Source organism: Oncorhynchus tshawytscha, linkage group LG05 (assembly GCF_018296145.1).
Source record: "Oncorhynchus tshawytscha isolate Ot180627B linkage group LG05, Otsh_v2.0, whole genome shotgun sequence".
Classification (NCBI taxonomy): domain Eukaryota; kingdom Metazoa; phylum Chordata; class Actinopteri; order Salmoniformes; family Salmonidae; genus Oncorhynchus; species Oncorhynchus tshawytscha.
In genome coordinates, this window is record NC_056433.1 from 66196380 (window position 1) to 66221111 (window position 24732).

The 24732-nt window shown below is 42.3% G+C and overlaps 1 protein-coding gene across 1 annotated transcript in view; it reads right to left on the reverse strand.

The window, feature by feature from the left end:
• The window catches only part of LOC112251158 (carboxyl-terminal PDZ ligand of neuronal nitric oxide synthase protein-like), a 163611-nt gene that overhangs the window by 136843 nt on the left and 2036 nt on the right, over positions 1-24732 (reverse strand). The window lies entirely within an intron of this gene.

Below are 24732 nucleotides of genomic sequence, written 5' to 3' on the forward strand. Positions count from 1 at the left end.
TGGAGACAGGAGATACAGCTGGTCTGTTGTAATATAATAAAGACAGTAGATCTAGCTGGTCTGTCATAATAAAAATGAGACAGTAGATCTAGCAGGTCTGTCATAATATAAATGAGACAGTAGATATTTGTATTTATTTACCTTTATTTAACTAGGCAAGTCAGTTAAGAACAAATTCTTATTTTCAATGACAGCCTAGGAACAGTGGGTTAACTGCCTGTTCAGGGGAAGAACAACAGATTTGTACCTTGTCAGCTCAGATTTGAACTTGCAACCTTCCGGTTGCGAGTCCAACACTCTAACCACTAGGCTACCCTGCCGCCCCTAGCAGGTCTATAATAATATATTCAACCTTATGTTCCCTGTACTCTATATATATATATATATCTGTTTATTATTCCTGTTGATACAGGGCTCAAATGTGAAACTATTCTAACTGAACATTTTCTTTCACAGTGACACTGACTCCGAATGGGAGCCCCCAGTTCCAAGGTGTCCATCCCCCACCGAAGCTGGTTCATCCAGCTCCTGCCACAAGTGGTGTTCATCTGCCCACATTTATTTCTGCAGGCATGGATGTGGCTCAGGGCCAAAAGGGCACAGCCTGGAGGCGTCGCTGTGTTCTTTGCAAAATGAAGTCCCCCATCACCTGCACCACATGCTTGGTGACCCTCTGCTTTACAGCAGAAAGAGACTGCTATGGCACCTGGCATCAGCAGCACAATATTGTGTAGAGGACTGAGGGTCTTCCAAATATTGAAAGTGTTATTTTGTAAATGTATATATATTCTTTTAATGTTTTTTCTCCATTTAGTTTTTTTTTTGGGGGGGGTGTGTGTGTTAGAAAACCATTTTGGTATTTTGTATATAGTTATTCCATTCAAAATGTATAACTTCACCCAATTTGGCCACTTGGGTACATTTGGGCTACTTGTGTGGGACACCTGGGTGACATCATGATAAATGTCATGTAGCACACTCATTTTGGAAGTTATCATTCTGAAACTTTGCACAAGTACTGTTGCCCTCTTATGTTTTTCACTGGAATTGTCCCCATCATCCTATCTGAATGTTTGTTTTGTCTTGTTCATTTTAAAGCTCATGATACAATAATAAAAATGGAAAAAAAACGTATGTTTTCTTTTTCATTGTATTATCTAAACCAGATCTATTGTGTTATATTCTCCTACATTCAATTCACATTTACACAAACATCAGAGTGTTTTCTTTCAAATGAAACCAAGAATATGCATATCCTTGGTTCTGGGCCAGAGCTACAGGCAGTTAGATTTGGGTATGTCTTCAGGCGGAAATTGAAAAAAGTAGGGGGGGTAGCTGTAAGAATCGGAATGGCCGATTGATTAGGGCCGATTTCAAGTTTTCATAACAATCGGAAATCGGTATTTTTGGGCGCCGAGTTTTTATTTTTATTACTTTTTTTATTTAAATATACCTTTATTTAACTAGGCAAGTCAGTTAAGAACACAATCTTATTTTCAATGACAGCCTAGGAACGGTGGGTTAACTGCCTTGTTCAGGGGCAGAACAACAGATTTTCACATTGTCAGCTCGGGGATCCAATCTTGCAACCTTACAGTTAACTAGTCCAACGCTCTAACCACCTGCCTCTCATTGCACTCCACGAGGAGCCTGCCTGTTACGCAAATGCAGTAGAAGCCAAGGTAAGTTGCTAGCTAGCATTAAACTCATCTTATAAAAAACAATCAATCAATCATAATCACTAGTTATAACTACACATGGTTGATGATATTACTTGTTTATCTAGCATGTCCTGCGCTGCACATAATCGATGCAACGCTGGGGGATGATTTAACAAAAGCGCATTTGCGTAAAAAAGCACAATCGTTGGACAACTGTACCTAACCAAACACCAATGCCTTTCTTAAAATCAATACACATAAGTATATATTTTTAAACCTGCATATTTAGCTAAAAGAAATCCAGGTTAGCAGGCAATATTAACCAGGTGAAATTGTGTCATTTCTCTTGCGTTTATTGCACGCAGAGTCAGGGTATATGCAACAGTTTGGGCAGCCTGGCTCATTGCGAACTAATTTGCCAGAAGTTTACGTAATTATGACATAACATTGAAGGTTGTGCAATGTAACAAGAATATTTAGACTTAGGAATGCCACCCGTTAGATAAAATACCGAACGGTTCCGTATTTCACTGAAAGAATAAACGTTTTGTTTTTGAAATGATAGTTTACGGATTCGACCATATTAATGACCAAAGGCTCGTATTTCTGTGTGTTATTATGTTATAATTAAGTCTATGATTTGATAGAGCAGTCTGACTGAGAGATGGTAGGCAGTAGCAGGCTCGTAAGCATTAATTCAAACAGCACTTTCGTGTGCTTGCCAGCAGCTCTTTCGCAAGCACAGCGCTGTTTATGACTTCAAGACTATCAGCCTAATGGCTGGTGTAACCGATGTGAAATGGCTAGCTAGTTAGCTGGGTGTGCGCTAATAGCGTTTCAAACGTCACACGCTCTGAGACTTGGAGTAGTTATTCCCCTTGTGGCTTTTGTGGAGCGATGGGTAGCGATGGGTAACGATAATTCGAGTGTGGCTGTTGTCGATGTGTTCCTGGTTTGAGCCCAGGTAGGGGCGAGGAGAGGGACAGAAGATATACTGTTACACTGGCAATACTATAGTGCCTAGAAGAACATCCAATAGTCAAAGGTATAAGAAATACAAATGGTATAGAGAGAAATAGTCCTATAAATACTATATTAACTACAACCTAAACCCTCTTACCTTGGAATATTGAAGTCTCATGTTAAAAGGAACCACCAGGTTTCATATGTTCTCATGTTCTGAGCAAGGAACTCAAACGTTAATCGGTATCGGTATCAGCGTTGAAAAATCATAATCGGTCGACCTCTAGTGTGAACAGGTGATCAGAAGACAGGTGATTGGGATCTGGAGAGTGAGCTGCGTTCAGGGGATCTATGTGTCTGAGAGTGAGAGCTGGAAGCAGACGTTACAGTACAATGATGGACTATTTGTTCTATTTGTATTTGTTTTGTCTATTTGTTTAAAATGTATCACTTGATGGTTTAATTTCAGAGGCAAATAATCATGGTATTTTGCTAAATGCTAAATATCTGCCTAACTCTCTGATAAATAAGTAGTACTGCTAGGTTTGACACAGTCAAATGAAACAAACTATACTTTTTATCAAATTGTCCAATTATACATTTGTGACATCAATATAAATTATAATTAAATACAGTAATATGAGATATGTAAAACATTTACATTTCACGTTTTAGTCATTTAGCAGATGCTCTTATCCAGAGCGACTTAGAGTACGTGCATTCATCTTAAGATAGGGGAGACAACCCCATATCACAGTCAAATATACAGGATACAAACAATCCAGAAGGACAACCATCTCTGCAGCACTCCACCAATCAGGCCTTTATGGTAGAGTGGCCAGACAGATGCCACTCCTCAGTAAAAGGCATATGACAGCCCGCTTGGAGTTTGCCAAAAGGCACCTAAAGGACTCTCGGACCATGAGAAACAAGAGACACTGGTCTGATGAAACCAAGATTAAAATATTTTGCCTGAATAGCAAGGGTCACATCTGGAGGAAACCTGGCACCATCCCTACGGTGAAGCATGGTGGTGGCAGCATCATGCTGTGGGGATGTTTTTCAGCAGCAGGGACTAGGAGACTTGTCAGGATCGAAGGAAAGATGAACAGAGCAAAGTACAGAGAGATCCTTGATGAAAACCTGCTCCAGAGCGCTCAGGACTTCTGACTAGGGCGAAGGTTCACCTTCCAACAGGACAACAACCCTAAGCACATAGCTTAGGGACAAGTCTCTCGGGGCAAGTCTCTGAATGTCCTTGAGTGGCCCAGCCAGAGCTTGGACTTGAACCCAATCAAACATCTCACCTGAAAATAGCTGTGCAGTGACGCTCCCCAACCAACCTGACATAGCTTGAGAGGATCTGCAGAGAAGAATGGGAGAAACTCCCCAAATACAGGTGTGCCAAGCTTGTAGAGTCATACACAAGAAGACTTGAGGCTGTAATCGCTGCCAAAGGTGCTTCAACAAAGTACTGAGTAAAGGGTCTGAATACTTATGTAAATGTGATATTTCCATTGTTTTTATTTTTTATACATTTGCAAAAAAAATATTAAAAAACAGTTTTTGCTTTGTCATTATGGGGTATTGTGTGTAGATTGATGAAGGGGGGAAACAATGTAATACATTTTAGAATAAGGCTGTAACATAACAAAATGTGGAAAACGTCAAGGGGTCTGAATACTTTCCGAATGCACTGTAGGTATATGGTTTCTTAAACTTTGCAATGAATGGTTTTTGCTTGGCATACATTCTTCCCTACAGTAAGAGAGGAAAACAGTGACACAAAACAATATGTGAGAGATACAGAGCGAGAGAGAGAGAGAGCGCCAGAGAGCGCGAGAGAGAGAGAGAGAGCGTGAGAGAGAGAGAGAGAGAGAGAGAGAGAGAGTTAGTTCCCAGAGCCTCGTCATAGCCGGGTCAAACAGGGCTAGCAGCTTGTCTGTATGACATGAATGTCTAGCGGCCGGAAGGAAGGTGATCCTCATTGGGACTAATTACACTGAGTTCCTCTAAGATGGCAGATTGAGCATTAAACAGACTTCGATGGACAGGGAGAGACACACTGTAGCATCGAAACTCTTATGGGAAAGTTCCAGAACACACCAGAAAAATGTTCAAGATAGAATTAGAAAAGTAATGCCTCAGTACAATGCATGCAACAGCAAAGTTATACGTTTGCATACTTGTAGGGCTATCTTGGAAGACAAGGTCTTACAGTCCTTCATTCCCCTTCTTCCTTCCTGGTCTGTATGATTTGTTAAACTTGCTCCTCTAGGTCTACCCCATCACACACACACCATTTTCATCCCATGGTGTGTGTATGTTTGTGTGTGTGAGTCTCTCCACTAGGAAATGCTAGTACTTACACTCACATTTCCATGCCAGTGCAAAATACACTAGGCAAGGTGGGATCTTTTTGTGTCGATACAATGAATTATGCGAGAAATGGTGGTGGAAACGCTTTTATGCGCAAATATTGATATAATAACCATCATATCAAAGTAAATTTGGAGGCAGGTGATGACATATTGTGTGGTCCTCCCAATAAGACTTGTTGGGAAAGTATGCTGTTTATTAGGCTACAGACTAAATAAGTTATGTTGAACTTCACAGGGTGGTGAAAGTGCACGGTGATTAGCTTGATGCTCCATTCAAATAAATGTTGAGGATCTTATTCTAGTGGCATGATGATCGATGCTTGGCTGCTGACAAATAAAAAAGGATTTATCTCTTTTGTCCATAATATTCTCATCATGTAGTAGCCTATACCTGCATTGTATCTGCCAGCTGTAGACTAGAGTGCACGTGTCAAGATCAGAGTTGGCCCATTTTCTATTTAACGCAACGCAACGTTTTTTTTTTATGACAAAACCATCAGTAGAGTTGAAAATGCGATGCCATTTAACTTGTATTTTTTATTTGATACATGGGAATTTAACCACAGAAGTTATTTTTATGTTAACTACGTAATCATGCACAGACTTTCATCTGCAACAAGTCAATTTGATGGAAACATCTCTGGTGGGAAAATGTGCATATTGTTTTCATGCAGATTTTAGAATACTCACATGAAAATGTGTCGCCAATTGGATGGAAACCTAGCTAATGAGTAAGACATGAGGAATCCAAAGATCTTGTCAAAAGCCACCAACAGACACCCCCCCCCCCACACACCCCATGGCAATCCCAACCCAACGAGTATACAGTATCAGTTCTCTATGTCTGACAAGCAGTATGGAGCTGTGGCTCTGAGTATTGTTTCTTCATCCTATGTAATCTATTCTCAGTGAATTTGGTCATGTTTTTTTTCCCATGTTCAGAGAAATTAGTCATTGAAGTTGTTAGGTTTATGTCCTCTACATCCTGATATTACCAGGTTGTGATCAGTAGATGGTGCTGTTCCTGCTATTAGGTGTAAGGTTTGGTCCAATTCGGATCTTAGGTACTATATTCATTTAATATTATATGAATCCTATCCTAAAAATAAATGGCCAATTTGGGTGCAATCAATTATCTTCATTTTTCGAGATCAAATTATATTTCAACAAAATAATGTTGCTAATCTTATCTGTTTCTAACAACATAAACATTTTCAAAACAATCTGAGATTGAAGGTGTCGAAATCCTCTTTCTTGTGGTTTTTGAGGTGGAACAACCCAGAATCGTTCAAGGCACTTACAATATTAATAACAGTATGTATATTCTTAAAAACAGCCTAGCAATCCGGGCTATTGAGCTGTCTATGTTTATGCCTTTTTTGAACATATTACCAGTTTGTGTTTTTCACCATCTGGTATGTAGCCTACATATAAACACACTGCAAAAAAGAGAGAGCATACATCGAGTACTCTCAGTGTATGCTAATATGTGTTTACATATTCACAATTGAGTTGTGGATAGGACTTTATTTTATGGCCAGGTCTATACAAAGAAATTATGTGGTAAAAATGTTCACAGTAAATAAGGTGATCCTAGATCGATGCTTAGACACTTCTACCCTGAGCCCAGACTCGGCAGACGTCTCTTCCACTCGCACACAACGTCCTTGTTATATGCTACCCACACCGCATGCACGCGTGCGTCCGCGTGCGCCATTGCATGCAAGTTGATTTTGTCCACCCACACCAGATGCAATTAGGACACGTAGGTTCAAAAAACAAAACAAACCAATTCTATTAATTTGGGGACAGGTCAAAAAGCATTAAACAATTAAGGCAATTTAGCTAGCTAGCTTGCTGTTGCTAGCTAATTTGTCCTGGGATATAAACATTGGGTTGTTATTTTACCTGAAATGCACAAGGTCCTCTACTCTGACAATTAATCCACAGATAAAACGGTCAACCGAGTTTGTTTCTAGGAATCTCTCCTCCTTTCTTCAGGCTACTTCTTCTTCTTCTCATCTATTGCTACTCATTGGACCCTATGATCACTCAGCTACACATGCTTCTCCCTAATGTCAATATGTCTTGTCTATTGCTGTTTTGGTTAGTGATTATTGTCTTATTTCACTGTAGAGCCCCCAGCCCTTCCCAATATGCCTGAGATAGCTCTTTTGTTCCACCCCCCACACATGCGGTGACCACACCTGGCTTAACTGGTGCCTCTAGAGACAAAACCTCTATCATTGTCACTCAATACCTAGGTTTACCTCCACTGGGGTCGCATCCTACCATACCCTTGTCTGTACATTATGCCTTGAATCTATTCTTCCACGCCCAGAAATCTGCCCCTTTTACACTCTGTTCCGACCGCACTAGACTAACAGTTCTTATAGCCTTTAGCAGCAACCTTATCCTACTCCTCCTCTGTTCCTCTGGTGATGTAGAGGTTAACCCTGGCCCTGCAGCCCCCAGCACCACTCGCATTCCCCAGGCACTCTCATTTGTTGACTTCTGTAACCGTAAAAACCTTGGTTTCATGCATGTTAACATTAGAAGCCTCCTCCTTAAGTTTGTTTTATTCACTGCTTTAGCACACTCCGCCAACCCTGATGTCCTAGCCGTGTCTGAATCCTGGCTTAGAAAGGCCACCAAAAATACTGACATGTCTATCCCCAACTACAACATTTTCCGACAAGATATAACTGCCAAAGGGGGCGGAGTTGCAATCTACTTTAGAGACAGCCTGCAGAGGTCTGTCATACTATCCAGGTCTGTGCCCCAAAAATTTGAGCTGCAACATTTAAAAATCCACCTTTCCAGAAACAAGTTTCTTACCGTTCCTGCTTGTTATAGACCCCCCTCAGCCCCCAGCTGTGCCATGGACACCATATGTGAATTGATTGCCCCCCATCTATCTTCAGAGTTCGTACTGTTAGGTGACCTAAACTGGGATATGCTTAACACCCCGGCCGTCCTACAATCTAAGTTAGATGCCCTCAATCTCAGACAAATTATCAAGGAACCTACCAGGTACAACCCTATATCCGTAACCATGGGCACCCTCTTAGATATCATCCTGACCAACTTACCCTCTAAATACACCTCTGCTGTCTTCAACCAGGATCTCAGTGATCAATTCCTCATTGCCTGCGTCCGTAATGGAACGACCACCCCTCATCACTGTCAAACGCTCCCTAAAACACTTCAGCGAGCAGGCCTTTCTAATCGACCTGCCCCGGGTATCCTGGAAGGATATTGACCTCATCCTGTCAGTAGAGGATGCCTGGTTGCTCTTTAAAATTGCTTTCCTTACCATCTTAAATAAGCATGTCCCATTCAAGAAATGTAGAACTAAGAACAGATATAGTCCTTGGCTCAACCCAGACTTGACTGCCCTTGACCAGCACAAAAACATCCTGTGGCGTTCTGCATTAGCATCGAATTGTCCCCGCGATATGTGAGGGAAGTCAGGAACTAATATACACAGTCAGTTAGGAAAGCTAAGGCTAGCTTTTTCAAATAGAAATTTGCATCCTGTAGCACGAATTCCAAAAGGTTTTGAGACACTGTAAAGTCCATGGAGAATAAGAGCACCTCCTCCCAGCTGCCCACTGCACTGAGGCTAGGAAACACTGTCACCACTGAATCTAAACTGTCACCACAGTTGTCACCACTAAATCTAAGATAATCGATCATTTCAATAAGCATTTTTCTGGCTACACATACCTCAGCCAACAGCTCAGCACCCCCTGCGGCAACTTACACCCCCCCGCTTCTCCTTCCCCCAAATCCAGACAGCTGATGTTCTAAGAGAGTTACAAAATCTGGATCCCTACAAATCAGCTAGGCTAGACAACCTGGACCCTGTCTTTCTAAAGAATAAAATTATCAGCCGAAATTGTTGCAACCCCTATTGCTAGCGTGTTCAACCTCTCTTTCATATAGTCTGAGATCCCCAAAGAATGTAAAGCTGCCGCGGTCATCATCATCTTCAAAGGGGGAGACACTCTAGACCAAAACTGTTATAGACCTATATCCATCCTGCACTGCTTTTCTAAAATCTTCAAAAGCCAAATTAACAAACAGATCACCGACCATTTTGAATCCCACCGTACCTTCTCCACTATGCAATCTGGTCTGAGCTGGTCATGGGTGCACCTCTGCCATGCTCAAGGACATAAACCATATCATAACAGCCATCGCTAAAAGACAGTAGTACTGTGAAGCCGTCTTCATCGACCTAGCCAAGTCAGATTAGGATAGAAAACACTCTAAAGTTTCCAAAACTGTCAAAATATTGTCTGTGAGTATAACAGAACTGATATTGCAATCAGGAAGTGCCTCTTATTTTGAAACCTTTCTGTTCCTATGCATGCCTATCCTCCATTTAAAGGGATATCAACCATATTCCTTTTTCTATGGCTTCCCTAATGTGTAAACAGGTCTTAGACATAGTTTCAGGCTTTTATTTTGAAAATGAGCAAGAAAGATCACATTGCGTAAGTGGATAGGTGGAGGCACTCAGAGTGAGTTTTTCACTACAGAGTAAAGCGGCCATTGTTTCTCCCGGTCCTATTGAAAACCTACACTCCCGGTTGATATATTATAGAATATATTTTTTAACCTGAGGATTGATTATAAATAAACGTTTGACATGTTTCTGTGGACATTATGGATATTATTTGGAATTTTCATCTGCGTTGTCATGACCGCTATTTCCTGTGGATTTCTGAACATAACGCGACAAACAAACAGAGGTATTTGGATATAAAACTAATCTTTATGGAACAAAAGGAACATTTGTTGTGTAACTGGGAGTCTCGTGAGTGAAAACATCCGAAGATCATCAAAGGTAAACGATTAATTTGATTGCTTTTCTGGTTTGTGACCTAGCTACTTAATGCTTAGTGTACATAATGTTTTGTTATGCTATCAATAAACTTACACAAACGTTTGGATCGCTTTCGCTGTAAAGCATAATTTCAAAATCTGAGACGACAGTTGGATTAACAAAAGGCTAAGCTGTGTTTTGCAATATTGCACTTGTGATTTCATGAATATTAATATATTTTTTTTTCAGCGGTTGCTGATGACAATTATCCCGCTTAAGGGATGGGTAGCGTCAAGAAGTTAACAAACCTCCAAACAAGTTTCAATGCCATACAACACTCCTTCCGTGGCCTCCAACTGCTTTTAAATGGAAGTAAAAATAAATGCATGCTCTTCAACCTCTTGCTGCCCACACCCGCCCGCCCGACTAGCATCACTACTCTGGACGGTTATGATTTAGAATATGTCGACAACTACAAATACCTAGGTATCTGGTTAGACTGTAAACTCCCCTTCCAGACTCACATTAACCATCTCTAATCCAAAATTAAATCTAGAATTGGCTTCCTATTTCACAACAAAGCCTCCTTCACCCATGCTGCCAAACATACCCTCGTAAAACTGACTATCCTACCGATCCTTGACTTTGGCCATGTCATTTACAAAATAGCTTCCAACACTCTACTCAGCAAACTGATGTAGTCTATCACAGTGCCATCCGTTTTGTCACCAAAGCCTCATATGCTGCCCACCACTGCGACCTGCATGCTCTCATTGTCTGGCCCTCGCTACATATTCGTCGACAAACCCACTGGCTCCAGGTCATCTATAAGTCTTTGCTAGGCAAAGCCCCGCCTTATCTCAGCTCACTGGTCACCATAGCAACACTCACCCGTAGCACGCCCTCCAGCAGGTATATTTCACTGGTCATCCCCAAAGCCAACACTTCTTTGGCCGCCTTTCCTTCCAGTTCTCTGCTGCCAATGACTGGAACGAATTGCAAAAATCACTGAAGCTGGAGACTTATATCTTCCTCAGCTGTCAGAGCAGCTTACCGATCACTGTGCCTGTACACAGCCAATCTGTAAATAGCACACCCAACTACCTCATCCCCATATTGTTATTTATCTTCTTGCTCTTTTGCACCCCAGTATATCTACTTGCACATCATCATCTGCACATCTATCACTCAATTATAATTATTTCACCTCTATAGTATATTTATTGCCTTACCTCCCTACTCTTCTACATTCGCACACACTATACATAGATTTTGCTATTGTGTTATTGACTGTACGTTTGTTTATGTGTAACTCTGTGTTGTTGTTTTTGGCACACTGCTTTGCTTTATCTTGGCCAGGTCACAGTTGTAAATGAGAACTTGTACTCAACTGGCCTAGCTGGTTAAATAAAAATAACAAAAAATGTGGACTTTATATGGCGGTTGGCAACCAACTTTAAGATGCATTACCACAACCGACTGGAGTGTGGACCTCAGTTCATCTTTCAATCACCCACATGGGTATGTGCTTCTAAAAACCAGCGTCACAAATAGAACCAAGTTCTATTTTAGCAATTGGCTATGCAGACTCTCGCTGACGCGCGCGAGCAGTGTGGGTGCAATGATTGAATAACATGTATGTGTACATTTATTTTGCCATGCCTGAGCACGCGTGTTCGGTCTGGTCAGCATGTTAGGCTGAAGGAACAGGGTTTGAAACAGCTGTTATTCCGTTGTTTGTGTTTCTGTGGTTTCCCTGTTTGTTTCTATACCTCCATGAAAGTTTCAGTGGTGTCTTGTAGAGCCTTGATCAAGCCCCATTACTTTCTCTCCCGTACACGACAAGCCAATCAAAAACTCTCCTAAACACAATCAAAGCAGATCAGAGGAAGATGTAAAAAGCCACACACACACACAGCCCCTGTTCCACGGCCTTCTGATTGATCATGTGTTAGTATATGTACTGTGAGGACTGGTGTTTAATGCTGCTAGCAGGCGGCCCCATTTCCACACAATAACTGGCATGTAATGATACAGAGGCCTACACATGCCAGCATGTACACAGTCAAATGTTTTAGTGTTTAAACTTAAAAAGATAAGTCAGGCCTACTCCACTGACTTCAAATGTTATGAATGAATGACCCTTTCTGTGAGCTGAGTCTGACTGCCTGCAAACATGCTTGGTTCATACATGCCAATTACGCTGTAAACTTGTTTGTGAAAGTAAAGATACATCACCTGGTGAAGAAAAACATGTTCTTTATCCCAAAAACTGGGTCAATATGAATCCTTTATGGAAGAACATTTCCACAGGGAGATATAGTTGCCTCTGCCTTAAGTCTAACTTTTTTAATAACTATTTTAGAGACTGTTTATTGGGGTGCTTTAATGAAATCATTGAACATTGTTACATTTTACACTGTTGTTCATTAGCCTATAAAACCGCAAATGCTTAATCGGGAAATAGAAAATTCTTGCTGTGCTTTCCTGCCTAAGCCTGCTATTATGGCTATTACATCCCTCTCAGACCATAATGTGGGCTAATAACTGGTTCCCAACAGAGAGCGATATATAGAGGCTGTAAACACAGAACGGGATCAGTTAATTACATATGTCCAATCACCACATTAAAGAAATTGATATTCAGCTATTTGTGTGTCCAATACGAGGCAAAACATAATTTCCTGGAATTAAAATGCTCTGCCGTCTGAGTTAGACATAGTGGCAGTGCATCGTTTGTGACTGGCCTGGCCTGCATGGCTGGCTGCTCAGATCTGTTTTACATCTTCTATAACTCCACTGCTCCGCGACTGACCTCTACTTAGGACATTTGCATATAAGAAAAACCCAAAGAGCATGTTGGGTGCTCTGCTAGTTATGGATCAAATGCATCAGCATCATCCCAGCTGCAGTGTCAGCTCCACACAGTTCTGTTGACAACACAGATGATTGGGACTTGAAAAGACCAGTCTATAAATCAGCTGGAAGTGGACATACACTCTGAGAGGTCTCAATGTTTTTATAATGCAGATCTGGCAGTCAAGCATCAACCTGACAGAAGGGCTCTCACTGCCTCACTCTCTGCCAAGTCACCCTGACTCCACTCTGAACGTCAATCATGTAGAAACACCTGCAGCGACCCGGGAGAGAGGAGAGAGAGAGATGGGGGAGAGGTGAGTGTGTATATGTGAGAGAGCGAGAGAGAGAGAGATGGAGAAGGGGTGTTGAGCTGAGAGAGGAGAGGAGAGAGAGAAAGGGAGAGAGAGAGAGAGAGAAAGAGAGAGAGGGAGTGTTGAGGTGAGAGAGAGGAGTGAGCGAGCGAGAAGTCCAAAAGAAGGGAAAGGAGAGGGGTAAGAGAGGGGAGAGAGGTGTATGTGTGAGAGAGGGGGAGATAGCGAGCAAGCGAGAGAGAGCTGAGGTAGGACCCAGGTGATGAATAGGCTCTATGCAAATTGACTCAGCTAAACTAGAACAAATGAGGCCTGCTCCCGCCTCTCGGTAAATGTGAGACAATCAGCCATGTGTAGCTGGATCATTTCTTTTTTTTGACACACGGCACAATAGATGACCTGTCAGTCAGGGTGAAAAACGACAGTAAATAAGTCTGGCCCTGGGTCCTGCTCCACCACTTACAGAGACGGGGAGAGAAGGAGGGATAGTGAGTGAGGGAGGGACTGAGAGGTGAATAAATATAAAAACCAAGAGAAACTAGGGGCACTGAGGCTGTGGAAGTAATATATCAGTAGTGTGGGGTCAGCTGCAGAATAAAAGGAACATGCTGTCGCCTAGGGAGTATGAGACTATTAACCCTGGATAGCTGAACGTACGTGTTGAACATTAGTGCAAATGAAGGAAAGGAGAGGAGGAGAGGAAGAGCCATTAGAAGTGTTGAGATGCAGCCGAACAGGAGTTGACAGATGAGAGGAGAGCCAAGGTCAGGGGGAGAGATGGACATGACTATATTAACATTATCCCTAGTGTGTGTGTGTGTGTGTGTGTGTGTGTGTGTGTGTATGACTGTGAGTGTGTTAATGAATGTAAGCCATCAATTCTGGGATAAAACACTGACCCACTGAGAATAGATACTCAGCTCTCCCTCTCTCTCTCTGGAGGAGGCTATTGGTACAGGACTATGACAGTGATTCACCAGTGTTAAATCAGCATAGTAGATCACAGCTCTCCAGACCTCCCCTTGAGATGTCCATGGTGTTGCTATGTGTGTGAGTGTGTGTGTATGTGTATGTGCATGTCTGTGTAGGGCAGCCAGTTCAATGTGCCTCCATTCATTCTCAGAGCCTAGCAGCCAGGATGAAAGGTACAGTCAGGGTGATTTCTCAACTGACATTTTGCTGGGGAGAAAGCCATTCCCTCTCCAATAAAGTAACCACCTTTTCTACATAACTAAATGAAATACGATCAGAGGTGTAAGGATGCCTGCAGCATCTGGGCTACATTACCCTGTGACAAGATTAAGAGTGTCACTGGGCTCCAAGGCTGTGTGTGTGTGTGTGTAACTATACTTGTGGGGATCAGAAGCTCCCTCAAGAATAGTAAACAAACAAAAATTGGACCAACTGGGGACATTTCTTTGGTCCCCACAAGGTCAAATGCTATTTCTAGGGGGTTTAGGATTAAGGTTAGAATTAGTGTTACGGTTAGGCATAAGGTTAGGGTTAGGGAAAGGGTACGTATTAGGGTTAGGGGTTAAGCAAAATAGGATTTTGAATGGGACTGAATTGTATGTCCCCACAAGGTTAGCTGCAAGCAAGACTGTGTGTGTGTGTGTGTGTGTGTGTGTGTGTGTGTGTGTGTGTGTGTGTGTGTGTGTGTGTGTGTGTGTGGAGGGATGGATGGATGGAAACTATGGCTCAACCCATTTAGTCAACTGGTCGATTGTTTGGTTGATAGGCTGTTGGTCGATCAATATTCTTTTTTGTCAAGCAGTAGGAAATATATATACACTACCATTCAAAAGTTCTGGGTCACTTAGATTTTCTTTCAAGAACTGGGCATTTCTATTTTTTTGTCCATTAAAATAACATCAAATTGATCCGAAATACAGTGTAGATATTGTGAATGCTGTAAATGACTATTGTAGCTGGAAATGGCTGCTTTTTAATGGAATATCTACATAGGAGTACAGACGCCCATTATCAGCAACCATCACTCCTGTGTTCCAGTGGAACCTTGTGTTAGCTAATCCAAGTCATTCATTTTAAAAGGCTAATTGATCATTAGAAAACCCTTTTGCAATTATGATAGCACAGCTGAAAACTGTTGTACCAATTGAAGAAGCAATAAAACTGGCCTTCTTTAGACTAATTGAGTATCTGGGGCATCAGCATTTGTGGATTCGATTACAGGCTCAAAATGTCCAGAAACAAATACCTTTCTTCTGAAACTCATCAGTCTATTCTTGTTCTGAGAAATGAAGGCTATTCCATGCGAGAAATTGCCAAGAAACTGAAGATCTGTGTACTACCCCCTTCACAGAACAGCGCAAACTGACTCTAACTAGAATAGAAAGAGGAGTGGGAGGCCCCGGTGCACAACTGAGCAAGAGGACAAGTACATTAGAGTGTATAGTTTGAGAAACACACGCCTTACCAATCAACTGGCAGCTTCATTAAACGTCAACATTGAAGAGGCGACTCCGGGATAATGGCACTCTAGGCAGAGTTCCTCTGTCCTTTGTCTGCATTATTTTGCCCATCTTAATATTTCCTTTTTATTGGCCAGTCTGAGATATTACTTTTTCTTTGCAACTCTGCCTAGATGGCCAGCATCCCGGAGTCGCCGCTTCACTGTTGACGTTGAGACTGGTGTTTTGCGGGTACTATTTAATGAAGCTGCCAGTTGAGGACTTGTGAGGCATCTGTTTCTCAAAACAGAACATTTGTACCTTTTTATTAAGTAATTTCTTGGCTACAGAGCATTACTAACCTCTCTGTGGCTCCTGGAGCAGCGGATCACTACGGGTTTGGCTAATCTAAAAAGCAGTCTGAAATTAGAGAGGCATTTCCATTAGGTACTGTAGAACCCGACAAAAGGCAGCCTGATTCTAAGAGAAACAGTGAATCAGCAAAAGTTTAAACTAAGGGCTGGGCAATATGTTGAATTAATTAGATTCATTCCAATGCCTATTTTGATTAACGTGGTTTTTAAAATGTTTTCATATGCTGCTTGTTCATGTTGTCTTTTTGGTCTAGTCTCCTACGCTCCTTCCCATTTACACCACAGATATGTACAGTGTATTTGGAAAAGTACTCAGACCCCTTTCCCTTTTTCCACAATTTGTTACATTACAGCCTTATTCTAAAATTGATAAAATCATTTTTGCCCTCATCAATCTACACAAAATACCTCAAAATGACAAAGCGAAAACAGGGGGTTAGACATTTTTTGCAAATTCATTAAAAAAACTTTAAACCTGAAATACCTTATTTAGATAAGTATTCAGACCCTTTGCTATGAGACTCAACATTTTGCTCAGGCGCATCCTGTTTCCATTGATCATCCTTGAGATGTTTCTACAACTTGATTGGAGTCCACCTGCGGTAAATTCAATTGATTGGACATTGATTGGCACACATCTATCTATATAAGGTCTCACAGTTGACAGTGCATGTCTGAGCAAAAAACAAGCCATGAGGTCGATGGAATTGTCCTCAGAGCTCCGAGACAGGATTGTGTCGAGGCACAGATCTGGGGAAGGGTACCAAAAATGTCCTGCAGCATTGAAGGTCCCCAAGAACACAGTGGCCTCCATAATTCTTAAATGGAAGAAGTTTGAAACCACCAAGACTCTTCATAGAGCTGGCCGCCCGGCCAAATTGAGCAATCGGAGGAGAAGGGCCTTGGTCAGGGAGGTGGCCAAGAACCCGATGGTCACTCTGAATGAGCTCCAGAGCTCCTCTGTGGAGATGGGAGAACCTTCCAGAAGGACAACCATCTCTCCAGCACTCCACCATAACAAGTTATTATAGAGTGGCCAGATGGAAGCCACTCCTCAGTAAAAGGCACATGACAGCCCGCTTGGAGTTTGCCAAAAGGAACCTAAAGGACTCTCAGACCATGAGAAACAAGATTCTCTGGTCTGATGAAACCAAGATTGAACTCTTTGGCCTGAATGCCAAGTGTCACGTCTGGAGGAAACCTGGCACCATCCCTACGGTGAAGCACGGTGGTGGCAGCATCATGCTGTGGTTATGTTTTTCAGCAGCAGGGACTGGGAGACTAGACAGGATCAAGGAAAAGATTAAAGGAGCAAAGTACAGAGAGATCCTTGATGAAAACCTGCTCAGGACCTAAAATTGTGGCGAAGGTTCACCTTCCAACAGGACAACGACACTAAGCACACAGCCAAGACAACCCAGGAGTTGCTTCGGGAATGTCCTTGAGTGGCCCAGCCAGAACCCAGACTTGAACCTGATCGAACATCTCTGGAGAGACCTGAAAATAGCTTTGCAGCGACTCTCCCCATCCAGCCTGACAGAGCTTGAGACGATCTGCAGAGAAGAATGGGAGAAACACCCCCAAATACAGGTGTGCCAAACTTGTAGCGTACCCAAGAAGACTCAAGGCTGTAATCACTGCCAAATGTGCTTCAACAAAGTACTGAGTAAAGGGTCTGAATACTTATGTTAACGTGATATTTCCATTTAAAAAATGTTATAAATTTGCAAAAATGCTTTGTCATTATGGGGTATTGTGTGTAGATTGCTGAGGGGAAAAAAACAATTTCATCCATTTTAGAATAAGGCTGTAATGTAACAAAATGTGGAAAAAGTCAAGGGGGGTCTGAATACTTTCCGAAGGCACTACATATAATGACGAGATGATCATGTCTCTGGCCTAACAATGGGAGTTGTTGTCCCAAAGGCGGGAAGACAGGCGACAAGCTTAGGTCCAAAATAAGCCTATAGAAATGCATTGGCTTTATTTTGGACAGATTTTGGCGAGAGTGAAACCACTCGCTATTTGCGTTTGATCACTGGTCCAACAGAATCAGTCATATGAACAACGAAACACAATGAGCCATTAATTTACTGTAATAGAGGAGAAGTTAACCTTTCTAACGAAACCCTTTATGGCTCAACTGCTCAAATTGTGCACAAGAGCAAACACTCCTAAAATGGTATCAATGGTATCAATGAGTATCAATTGATAAACATTGATTCTGGGAAAATTCTTGCCCAGTTCGTCGCATGCGGCATTGCGGTACCATGTCACACTAGTAGCATTTAGCCAAATACTATTATGCTAGCTAGTCTGTGTTTTATAAATGTGCAATAAGAATAAAACACAATTATATAAGGAATTGGCAACTCGTTCTCATTCTGAGAAATAAGGAAGGTGTCTTGATCTCAACATCTGAACAAAGTGGACAGGCTAACATGTTCAAACAGTTGGAGACATAAAGAAGGGTGTGTTTATAGCAATTCTACTGTTTTGCCTTGTTAGCTAGCAAATAGATCGAAGTAGGCTAAACTTGAAATATAAAGATTCCTATAAAGATTAGCTGGCTACTCACTAGCACGTGGGCTTGTGCTTTAGAGATTGTTTATGTGTTTTCGATAATGACTGCTAGAAGAAGTTAGTCATTATTAGTGAATGTGCATTATGTATGGTTCTGGTTACATTTGGAACAAAAAGGGTATTTTCATAGACAGACTTGAAAGCCAGATCATTGATTCATTAGCTTATGCTGACTGTTTGAAATGCAGTGTATTTGACCTTCAATTGTACAACAAAGCTTATTTAGAGAAAACATAAAACATTTTAGATATGATTTTTTAGGCCATATCGCCCAGCTTAAGTTTCCCTCCTGATGAGGGGTGGGGTGGGGGGGAATAACTTGCTCAATGGAGGAGGGATGGAGGGAAAGAGATAGAGAGAGGGAGACTGTCAGGGAGAAATGCTGAGAAAGCGAAAGAGATTAAGGGAGAAAAAGAGAGTGTAGGAGAGAGAGAAAGGAAGGTTGGGAGGGGGGTCTGGTTTGATTTAGAGCTGTCAGTCTCTCTGGGAAACAAGTGCAGGGGTCCGACTATGTCTTGGCTCTGTTTCCACACTCTGGGTCAGTGCTGCTGAGGATACATTGCTGCTGCCGATAGTAAGAGTACACACACACACACAAACTCGGTGTGTGAGAGGCTCTTTGGGGAGAATAGAGAGAGGGCAGGCACAGCATGCCCACTGACAGAAAGACTGTCCAGAGAGAACAGATGGGAGAGGAACCCTCAGCTGAGCCTTTTGCATATCTAATTGCTCTACACCAATGACTGTATAGCCCCACAGCCCCTCTGTGTGAGTTAAGTGTCTGGTACAACACTAGGCTAGCTAGCGATCACTCATCCCCACAGCAATACTCCCTAAGGCCCAACAGTTTAGCCACACTGATGAAAGTTTCCATTAAAGCTACTGAGCTATTCATACACAGCACTGGTGGTCGGTGCCGTTTAAGATTAGGGAGCATAGCCTTATTATTGATCATGGCCTTATTATTGATTACACCACATTGGATGACTGTCATTCATATTCCAGCCACCCAGCTCAATGTAACATTAATAGGTTTAGGCTACTACATGATACTTCAATTTGCCCTAAACCCATCATGACCCAAATGAAAGTTTGTAACGTAGGTGCACAGGTCATAAACAGTTCATTTAGACCCGCTGTTTATTTGAAACAGGCCTTTATTTACTGAATGTATGCCATTGCCCGGCTAGCTAAGGCTAGCTTGTTCAAACAGAAATTGGCATCCTGTAGTACTAACTCAAAAAAGTTCTGGGACACTGTAAAGTCCATGGAGAATAAGAGCACCTCCTCCCAGCTGCCCACTGCTCTGAGGCTAGGAAACACTGTCACCACCGATAAATCCACTATAATTGAGAATTTCAATAAGCATTTCTCTACGGCTGGCCATGCTTTCCACCTGACTGCCCCTACCCCGGTCAACTGCCCGGCACCCTCCACAGCAACCTGCCAAAGCCCCCACCATTTCTCCTTTACCCAAATCCAGATAGCTGATGTTCTGAAAGAGCTGCAAAATCTGGACCCCTACAAATCAGCCGGGCTAGACAATCTGGACCCTCTATTTCTAAAATGATCTGCCGAAATTGTTGCAACCCCTATTACTAGCCTGTTCAACCTCTCTTTCGTATCGTCTGAGATTCCCAAAGATTGGAAAGCTGCCGCAGTCATCCCCCTCTTCAAAGGGGGTGATACTCTAGACCCAAACTGCTACAGACTTATATCTATCCTACCCTGTCTTTCTAAGGTCTTCGAAAGCCAAGTTAACAAACAGATTACCGACCATTTCGAATCCCACCATACCTTAAACGCTATGCAATCTGGTTTCAGAGCTGGTCATGGGTGCACCTCAGCCACGCTCAAGGTCCTAAACGACATCATAACAGCCATCGATAAGAGACATTACTGTGCAGACGTATTCATTGACCTGGCCAAGGCTTTCGACTCTGTCAATCACCACATTCTTATTGGCAGACTCGACAGCCTTGGTTTCTCAAATGATTGCCTCGCCTGGTTTACCAACTACTTCTCTGATAAAGTTCAGTGTGTCAAATCGGAGGGCCTGTTGTCCGGACCTCTGGCAGTCTCTATGGGGGTGCCACAGGGTTCAATACTCGCGCCGACTCTCTTCTCTGTAAACATCAATAATGTTGCTCTTGCTGCCGGTGATTCTCTGATCCACCTCCACGCAGACGACACCATTCTGTATACTTCTGGCCCCTCTTTGGACACTGTGTTAGCTAACCTCCAGACGAGCTTCAATGCCATACAACTCTCCTTCCGTGGCCTCCAACTGCTCATAAACGCAAGTAAAACTAAATGCATGCTATTCAACCGATCACTGCCCGCACCTGCTCGCCCGTCCAGCATCACTGTACTGCAGCGCCAGCTGTGCCACCAGAGATTCTGGGTTCGCGCCCAGCCTCTGTCGTAACCGGCCGCGACCGGGAGGTCTGTGGGGCGACGCACAATTGGCCGACGCACAACTGGCCTTCACTGCAGTCGCTTCCCTGTTTCCCTCTCTGCCATTTTTCCCAACTGTTAACGACGATGAAGTGTGGAGTGCTTTATTTCCGTGGCAAATAATTTACTTACAGCATTGTTCTATGATAGGTTGGAGGACGTCCACCGGAAGTCATCATAGTTACTGTGTAAGTCTATGGAAGGGGGCGAGAACCATGAGCCTCCTAGGTTTTGTATTGAAGTCAATGTACCGAGAGAAGACAGAACACAGACACTGGACAGAGGCCTAGAAGGCCAGCATCCCGGAGTCGCCTCTTCACTGTTTACGTTGAGACTGGTGTTTTGCGGGTACTATTTAATGAAGCCGCCAGTTGAGGACTTCTGATGCGTCTGCTTATTTGAGCTGTTCTTGTTATAATATGGACTTGTTTTTTTTACCAAATAGGGCTATCTTCTGTATACCAGTCTTACCTTATCACAACACAACTGATTATCTCAAAAGCATTGAGGAAAGAAATTCCTCAAAATGTGCTTTTAAAAAATCACACCTGTAAATTGAAATTCACTCCAGGTAACTACTTCATGAAACTGGTTGAGAGAATGCCAAGAGTGTGCAAAGCTGTCATCAAGGCAAAGGGTGGCTACTTTGCAGATGACTCAAAACTATACATGTCAGTGTCACCAGCAAAGCACCCTCACACATCACAACTCCTCCTCCATGCTTTACGGTGGGAACCACACATGCAGAGGTCATCCGTTCACCTACCCTGCGTCTCACAAAGACACAGCGGTTGGAATCCAAAATCTCTCATTTGGACTCATCAAACCAAAGGACAGACTTTCACTGGTCTAATGTCCATTGCTCGTGTTTCTTGGCCCAAGCAAGTGTCTTCTTATTGGTGTCCTTTAGTAGGTGGTTTCTTTGCAGCAATTCAACCATGAAGGCCATATTCAGCCAGTCTCCTCTGAACAGTTGATGTTGAGATGTGTCTGTTACTTGAACTCTGTGAAGCATTTATTGGACTGCAATTTCTGAGGCTGGTCACTCTAATGAACTTATCCTCTGCAGCAGAGGTAACTCTGGGTCAGTTTCATCATAGTGCTTGATGGTTTTTGCGGCTGCAATTGAAGAAACTTTAAAAGTTCTATACATTTTCTGGATTGAGTAACCTTCATGTCTTAAAGTAATGATGGACTGTCGTTTCTCTTATCGCTTATTTGAGCTGTCCATATAGACTTTGTCTTTTACCAAATAGAGCTATGTTCTGCATACAACCCTTACCTTGACACAACACAACCGATTGTTATAGACAGAAGCTCAGGGATTTGATCTAGCAACCTTTTGGTTACTGGCCCAACGCTCTAACCACTAGGCGACCGGCCGCCCCACTAGGTGACCAGCAGCCCCATAACCCATCAAGTTAGCCAGGAGTGTCTGGGGTTGATTACGGTCATATATTGTAGTATTTCATGAACAAGTGTACTTGTCTAGACAATAGTAAACCATCCACTCAGCTATGTGGCTGGGGGGGTGGTTATAGCATTTCTTTCACATGACCCATCAATTTAGACAAGTGTGTCTGGTTGGGGTGAGCCGACATGACCATACTCGTATTCATAATCGTATCCGTAAATTGACAGTTGATATTTGGATCGGATGATACTCATGATTAGTGGTGTGTTTTCATGGACGCCAAGGGAAGTAGCCCCCCCCCACCCCAATTTTTTATATTTTAAACAAACATATAAAATACTTTATTTAGTCTCTCTATGTTTTCACAATTTTCCTTCAATTCGCAAGAGCCTGATTGTATCTCAACGGAGAAAGCATCCAAGCGAGTGAAACAGCGCCCCTCTGTCTCTGTATGTATAGGCTATCTATCTGATTCTGTCCTGTCATAAAGAGTATGACATTGTTGAATGCAAGGGAAGCCAGCGAGCATTTGACATCCCTCAATAAAAAAAGTATAAAAGAATAGCCAATCAGCACTGAGCTAAAACTGAGTGAGCTCAGTTTTGACGCACCCAAAAGAAATCAATAAACGTTGATTTGATTTGATATAGTGTGGTTATGACAGTAATGTGAAGAACATCATGACCTGCACAAAAGTCAGATTAGGATATAGGCCAAGGACTAGATAAAGGGTATTTTTACCTGGAGATTTGTCTTATTGTAGGCTACTACTTTAACCCCTTTTAGTCTTGAAAACTTTGGTTGTTTACTACAATATCTAACTCACTCTGTTTTGCAGATGGCCACATATGTGAATCCTTAAAGAGATGGGTGGGGCCAAGGCTTAAGAGGGTGTGAACGATGCTGAATAGGTGTAGAGGAAGAGCTCTCCAGTAGGTGTACCAAAACATTTAAGGAACATTTTCTCAAAAGGCGGGTTACAAGTGCAGTGTATGATATATCATTTTGTAGCTCTGACTCTCTACTTTTATCCAATGTAAAAAACACAATTTCAATTTTACTACATTAGACCGAATCGAGGCAGTCGGTCACATATGGATAAACTGATGATGATGTTTCAAAGGGCATCAGAGCATCATCTAGACAGCAGAATTAGAAGCTAGTCATAGTCAATTGATGTATTCTGGCGCAGTGGAGCTCTCTTCTCCTCCTTGGTCTGTCTCTAATCATTTCCTTCTGCTGGTCTATCAGAGCACCGTCAATTAACCCAGCTAAAGCAGATGCATGAGAAATGAATCCCTTTAAGACACTGCAAAGGTCTCTTCTCCTCTGAAGAGCTGCAGCTCCAGTACTGAGGCTATACAGGGAGGCCAAGTTAAGATGTAGAGCCTGATTCTCTTCCCCTTCTACTATTTATCTCCCAGCACAGATTTCTCATAATGCTCTGGTGTAAATCATTCATATAAAATTTCATTTAATACTCAGAGAAGAATGGATTATTTGAAATATGGGCTCTCTGCAAAAGTGTGTGTGTGGATGACTCGTATGTGTGTGTGCGTCAGTGGCACAGCACAGTTTTGCGGGGCTCCCCACAAGGTCCGAGCAAGGCCCCCTCATAATATGTATTCAAATGTTGAGGTTTCAAACAATTAAGTATATGTTTTCAAAATGCATACTGCAACTAGCTCATTGCAAAGTGGTGTGTGACACACTGATGAAGCCTGCCTTCCGTTGAATATGTTTGCTGTTTGAGATGCTGTGGCAGCAGCTCTCGCACTGTCTGACAGTTTTCCATTAACGGCTCTGTATATGTATGCTGTATGCATGATAAATAAGATAGGCCTACATAACGAATATACTGTACATACATGCCCATTTAATTCCACTAAATTATGAAAATGAATTTATAGACCAATAAGCATGACCAATCAAATGTATTTCCATTGACTGGTATTTCATCAATTAATAGGCTAAAAAGCATTATTTCCCAATAGGATTTTTTCTTATTCCCGACAATTGGCCGTTCCTGGCTGTTCTATTTTTTTATTGGTTACCAGGTATGGCAGTTCTGATAGGTGACACACACACTATCAACAAGTTGCTTAGCAACCGCAATGACACATGACTCAGGGAAAAACCCTGATGAACACTAATTTGCTGCTAGACTAGCGAGATAAGTTAACAGTGAGACAAACCAACACAGTTATTTTACAACAAGCCTACATATTGACCTTTGAACTAATACCATACTGTTCAATACGAACAAAGTACACTATTTTTATTAGGAGTACACTGTACTTACAGGAATAATTACACAGTAATACGTACACCGCAATGTAAAAATGTGACTTGAAAGTTTAAAGTCCATACGGACAGTCTGTCCAGAGCTCGCATACCAGGCCCAGATGCCTGTTTCCGTCCTTTGTGTTGACCAGGCCTGTTTTAACTATTTTCACACAGTAAGAGGTAGAGCCTTTTCTGCTG